Raw genomic sequence first — 6,000 nt, 5'->3', positions numbered from 1 at the left:
GTACTTTGAAGTAAGTTATTTGCCTAATACTTTTTTTTTTTTAAATACGCGTAAGTTAATTTTCAAATTAATTTGCTGCGTAAGTCGAATTAGTGTTTAAAATCATCTAATAGCTATTAACGCGCATATAACTTCTATACCTTCATGTATTTCGGTCATACTTGGATCCTTCAAGTATAATTATGTCACAAATCTAACCTATTTCATTCTTTGCATTGTTTCACACAAAAAACACAACTCTGTTTATGCTCATGCGGTCCAAGACGACAAAAATTTATCGCAATCACACTTCGTATATTGTGTTTTCTAATCCTTTGATTCATTGGATAACTGCATATTTCTCCTCCAATCATACGCTGTGTTACATTTGCATAAGGTTTGTGGGAAATGTATTTTTGTCTAGTTAAGTAATAATTTTATCTCGATTACGGATTAGTTTTCGTACGAATATTATATATTCGAGTTTCCAATTTTATATCAAGTCTCATACATATTACTTAAATTTTTATAGCAAATTGACACATGTAAACATTGCGAAAAACTCCGAATTTTACCGAATGCATACGCCATATCCAGTTTGTACCGGTTTAAAGCTGCAGTAGGAACATTGATGGTAAAAACTGAATCCGTTGAAGTGAAGAATATTCGGGGAAGGAGGTGAAGGTATGTATTCTTCTATTGTCTATGAAATAAAACTAAGTGCAAGATAAATCATGTTTATGTTAAGAATCATAATTGTAATTGAAGTAGGGAGTAAGTGTGATGTATATTAGGATGTCGCCATTTTTGTTGGTGTTTGCCTCGTGCGATTGTGGTGAGAATGATGTATGCTGCGCGGGAAGCTAAGAAACAATAGTACAAATTCATCAGACTATATATAAATCCTTTTATTTTTAAATACCTTTGTTGTTTGTGACAGGCAAGTATGAAGTTGATTTTTGATAACTATCCAATCTGGTGGTTATTGAATGTCGAGTTTTCAGTGAATATTTTGTTAGCTAATCTGCAGGAGGTACTGAGAACGAATTCGAAAATGTGAGAAAGTATTTTCATAGTAGGTGTTGTAACGAGTCGGGTTGCAAATAAATCAGTATAGCGTTGTAGTGGTAAGTTTAACGTAGAACAGTATTATACGCGTAAAACAGAATTTATTGATCACTTAATGAAGTTCTATGTTGGGAATCACTGTGAAGTGCGACTTAATTTGTGTACAAGGGAAGCAAGTTTGAGTATCATTAGAGTCAAATATTTTTGACATGTTGTTTGCAGACTTCTATTATATGCATTATTATATATAACAATCCTTGTACTGCGCATGGGACTAGGAATTAATGATCGAAATAGCAGGAGAGGGGGATGTATGAGTTTAAAAATTTGGGCTTTGAGATGAATTGAAAACGAACATAGTTTGTGTTTGAACTGCTTGTAATTCTTTTGAAATCCTTGCACAGCTTTTTGTTTATATATAAGAATATGGTATGGAAAAGAGGCAGTTGGAGACCCGTACTGCCAGATTTCCTTCGAGTAAAGTTATGTACTCATAAAGGCTCTAATATATACCGGTATAAAGTAGGCATTACTTCCACCAATGATTCTACCGATTAAGGTCCAATTTTATCCATTTTTACTGTTGATTGTCCTAGATTCACTAAGGTTAGGTTAGATGTATCATTGGGATAATTTTAGAATGGTAGCCAAAATCAGGTGAAAAAACACCGTGGTTACAGGAGAAATGAGTTGATGTAACGTAAGGATAATTGCAAAGTACTAACCTAGCCTAGCCTAAACCATCAAGAACACAGAAAATACGGGAAGAAAGTACGAATTTTAAGCAAGGAATTCTAGGCCCCCCCAAACCCAAAAATTCTAACCGAACCTAAACTAAACCATCAAAAATACAGAAAATATAAGAAGGTAGGAATTTTAAGCAAAGAATTCTTTCCCTCCAAACCCAAAAATTCGAACCGAACCTAAGCTAAACCATTAAAAATATGGAAAATATAGCAATGTACGAATTTTAAGCAAGAAGTTCTGCCCTTCCCACAATTCCAAAAATATGCCGGTATAATTTCCTCTAATTTTTTTGGTTGGGGTTAAGTTTAGAGTTGCCTTTTAGACTTTTTTTTTTTTTTTTTTTTTTATAAAAATTAGGAAAATTTTTAGGAGAAGTAAGAAATGATGATTTGGAGTTTTTGTGATGTTTAGGTGTGTACTATTTGGCAGCAAAGTTACGTTTAATGCGAGAAAGGATATGTAGAAGTAAGTACCATTTACCAGACGCGGAAGGTTTTGATGATTGAATAGCATGGTAGTCGTATAGGATGGCGAATCGGTTCGTTGGATGCGATATTTCCACTTTGAGTTTGATGGAAATATATGAGGATAATGGACAGAATCTATTAAATTTTTATGTGACTCACGGATTACTGACTTTAAGTGATAATTGAAGCTTCTATAAGAGCCGATTCCAGTCACTGTACTAGTCTGAAAAGTCTTACTGGGTAACGTAACAATTTTTGCTGTTTTAATTACCTTTTTCTAGGTTTGAAACTGGAGGGGCATCTCTAAACTTAAGCCCTTGGTTGCCTAGTACAATACGACTAATTGCTAAGTTAGATTGGGACGGCTTTTTGTATGCACTAACACACTTGTGGTTTTCGGCCTATGTTTAGCAGAAAGGGTCCAGCTCTTTTCTCTAAAAAATGTTACAATTTTGGTAATTTCTGTTCAAATTTGGTCAGTTTAGGGTAGGGTTGGTTAGTTTAAGTTAGGTTACGTTAGGTTGGTTTAGTTTGTTATATTAGTGTAGGAGTCCCGCATAATTTTCCAAAAAATGATAGAATTTCGCTTATTTCTACTAATATTACGTTAGTTTAGGTTAGCTCACGTTAGTTTGTTAGATTTTGTTACGCTATGTTACGTCTAAGTACTTGCATCACTCATTTTCCCTTTATATATATATATATATATATATATATATATATATAAGGTCCTAAATCCATAACTTTGTTCTGTAATCGTGGAGATAAGCGTCAATTAGAGTTTATAATTTGAGAGCCGCAAACTATTGCATCCTGCTAATAACAAAACTCAAATCACCAACAGAAATCGTAACTGCAAGTGGCATTTTGTTCAGAGGCATCATTCGGGGAGAGCAGGTAACATTGTTTCAAATGTTTAATACATACATACATATATATATTCAGAGCTTAGGAGGGTGATGTAATGACCGCCACTTGCAGTTTTGTATTTCGTTGTTCACATGAGTCGTTATCAGTAGGTTTAATAGCTACCGGCTCCCAAATTATAATTCCCATTGATTGCGCTTATCTATAGGATTTGTCTGAGGTCTTGAATTCATAACATTTTTCATAGACCTACCAAAAGCTTTGTTCTATTTTCTCTCTCAAATCGTATTCAATATATACTGGGATGTTAAATTTTTAGCCAGCTACAGCTGTGATTTTGTGAGAGCGCTTAATAGGGACGATTAAACGCAGTTTGGATTGGTCGATGCTTTCTTTCGAGATTGGCGGAATTATGATTTGAGACAGTTTTGAGAGAAAATAGGTAACAGTACTGTAATAATCCCATTAATGTCGCGAAGCTCGAAAAGTTCCTAGGGGAAACAGACTAGCTGAAACCTTTCTTATGTAGGCGCTTTTTTTTTTTTTTTCTCAGCTTAACCCTTTTATTACTTGCGTTTTCTAAAAGCAAGAGTTTTGTTCTCTCTGACATACTTGTTAATGATTTTTGTAACATGTCTGAGTTAAGATACAGTTGGGAACCCCGTAGTTGTGCTGAAATCCATGCACAAAACCAAATAATGTACTTGTATATATTTCCTTAATTGATATGCATACATAAACTATGACAAAGAATATTAGAATATTAGTTGTGGGCTGTCAGAATAATGAAACGGTAATATGTTCATTTTAAAAGAAGTTACGCACGCGGAGTAGAATCTCAGATCGTAACGGTACTTCACGTAATCATCCCCACTTCTAGTTGTCAGTAATTTTATTCCAGAAGCGTTAGCAACATCTCACTATTTAAATCATCCTCTTTAAATGTCACTAATAAGAGAACAAACTAATCTACCAACTTAACGAACCTCTTACCGTCATTACCTCTTGTACCGCCAAATAAGAGAATACGTGGCTTAAACTCACTTCCCACATAACATATTACAATTCGTAACACGAACGGCGATCGAGCAAGTTAACATGGCTCCATGCAATAATTCAGTGCAACCCAAAACACAATCTATAAGATCGTATAAAGTAATCAAATGAGCATGGTAGAGTGGATTTATTTATGTAAATTACTATTTGAATGATAAGCTCTTGAAATTTGCAGGACGGGCTAGTACGAACACTCAACGTGAAAGGTACGGTAAACAAATAAAATTATAGAAATGAGAGAAATTTCACTTATGACAATGTCAGATAGACTAAAATGGGATTTAAAGAATAGAGTGAGGTTTTTTAAACGTAGGAACGCATCTCGTATAAGAAAAGTAAGAACTTTCGTACATCTGTGTGAAGTGTAAGGACCAACCACCGACTTCAAGGAAACAATTATTTAAAGTAGAAGTTACAAATTAGTCAAGATAGTTTAGAAGTCTACCCCTTTATCGTAGACTATTTCAATATATATATATATATATATATATATATATATATATATATATATATATATATATATATATATATATATATATATACTGTTCTACTTTAACGATCTGAATTTATGCATATCAGACGTAAGTTCCTGCAAGACCGATACCAACTACGGAGGTAGACTTATCATGCAGATGTTGAGTAGAGTAAGGATCATGATGTCCAGTTTATATTTATTCTTATGATTTGATCTGAAATACTACTTCTTGAAGAGTAACCTGCTCAAAGTAATTGTATTTTTCACAGCTTACTTTAGTGTTTTTCAGTTCTAGTACACAACTATGGGTAATAGTTAAGAACAGCTACTTCTCATCTCCCGTGCACGAGGATACATCTTACTGTTGCACTACCTAAACACCCTAAGTACAAGGGCAAGAACTCAGTCTATTACCTACTTTTTAACATCCTAGATAGTCAATGAATAATGCCTGAAAGTATGGCGTTTCTCGTCCTTCCCTAAATGGGAAGTACGGCTCCTTAACTATAACCCAACTATGTAATTTAAAATCATCCTCGTTACCTATGAAAAATTAACTGCTATTTACATGGCAAATTTCAAGTCACTTTGTTTCTGATCTTAAAGGAAACAGACTTAGAGGTTGAGTGCTTACCTCTGATGTACCGGCTCCCAGTTCGATCTCGGTCAAGTAATTTTGTAGTGGACAACATCCGTGGGTTTTCTCGGGTACTCTCTTTCATCCCATATTCTCATTCCACTAATTCATCACTTGTCATGATCATCCGTCTCCCTTAGCCTAACAGGCATAATCGTGAAACGTTAAACTAAAAGATTTCATTTCATTTAAGGAAACATTGCCTGTGGAACTGCAAGTGCCTACTATCAAATGATGAAAAGTAGCTTTCGTTATTGCTTTGAAAAAATATTAACATAACTTTCCTAGAATTTGAATGCACTTTCACCCGGCAGACCAGCGGTGCCGTCACAGGGCCCACTCTTCAGTTTTTGTGCATACGAAACTCTTTCCGATATGTAGTAACCAGTCTTTTTTTTTTTTTTTTTAAATAATTATAGATTTTTATTTAAATTATTATTTAAACCACTTGTATTTGATTAAAAACAAACAATAGACTTTAAATGATTCTTAATTGGTAAACTATTGGAATTTCAGGTTTCTTCATTAAGTGATGTTAAAATAAAATCAGTGATTTCCCGATTTTTTTTTTTTTTTAAATCATCAAGTGACAGCTGCTCAGTAGGAGTACAGTATTGTTCAGCCAACAAGAGCGCCTGCTCGTGTGATATTGCGGATTCAGTTCACGAGTGTTGGACGAAAGAAAGATAATATATGGTAGTCTT

The 6,000-nt window shown here is 34.1% G+C and overlaps 1 protein-coding gene across 2 annotated transcripts in view; it reads left to right on the top strand.

Moving 5' to 3' along the window:
• The first annotated feature begins 387 nt into the window (after window positions 1–387).
• The window catches only part of emb (exportin-1 emb), a 66,862-nt gene continuing 61,249 nt past the window's right edge, over window positions 388–6,000 (top strand). Inside the window, exon 1 of one of the 2 annotated variants that reach the window (XM_081765135.1) lies at window positions 388–663. The gene's annotated coding sequence lies outside the window, so the exon portion shown is untranslated. Of the gene's footprint in view, window positions 664–774; window positions 920–6,000 lie in introns of those variants that run through there. The other variant, XM_081765136.1, reaches the window with a different exon arrangement.

The sequence above is a fragment of the Thermobia domestica genome, chromosome 7 (assembly GCF_964235325.1).
Source record: "Thermobia domestica chromosome 7, izTheDome1.hap1.1, whole genome shotgun sequence".
NCBI classification, from domain to species: Eukaryota; Metazoa; Arthropoda; class Insecta; order Zygentoma; family Lepismatidae; genus Thermobia; species Thermobia domestica.
Note: the sequence above shows the minus strand (reverse complement) of the source record. Positions and strands in the feature narration are given on the sequence as shown.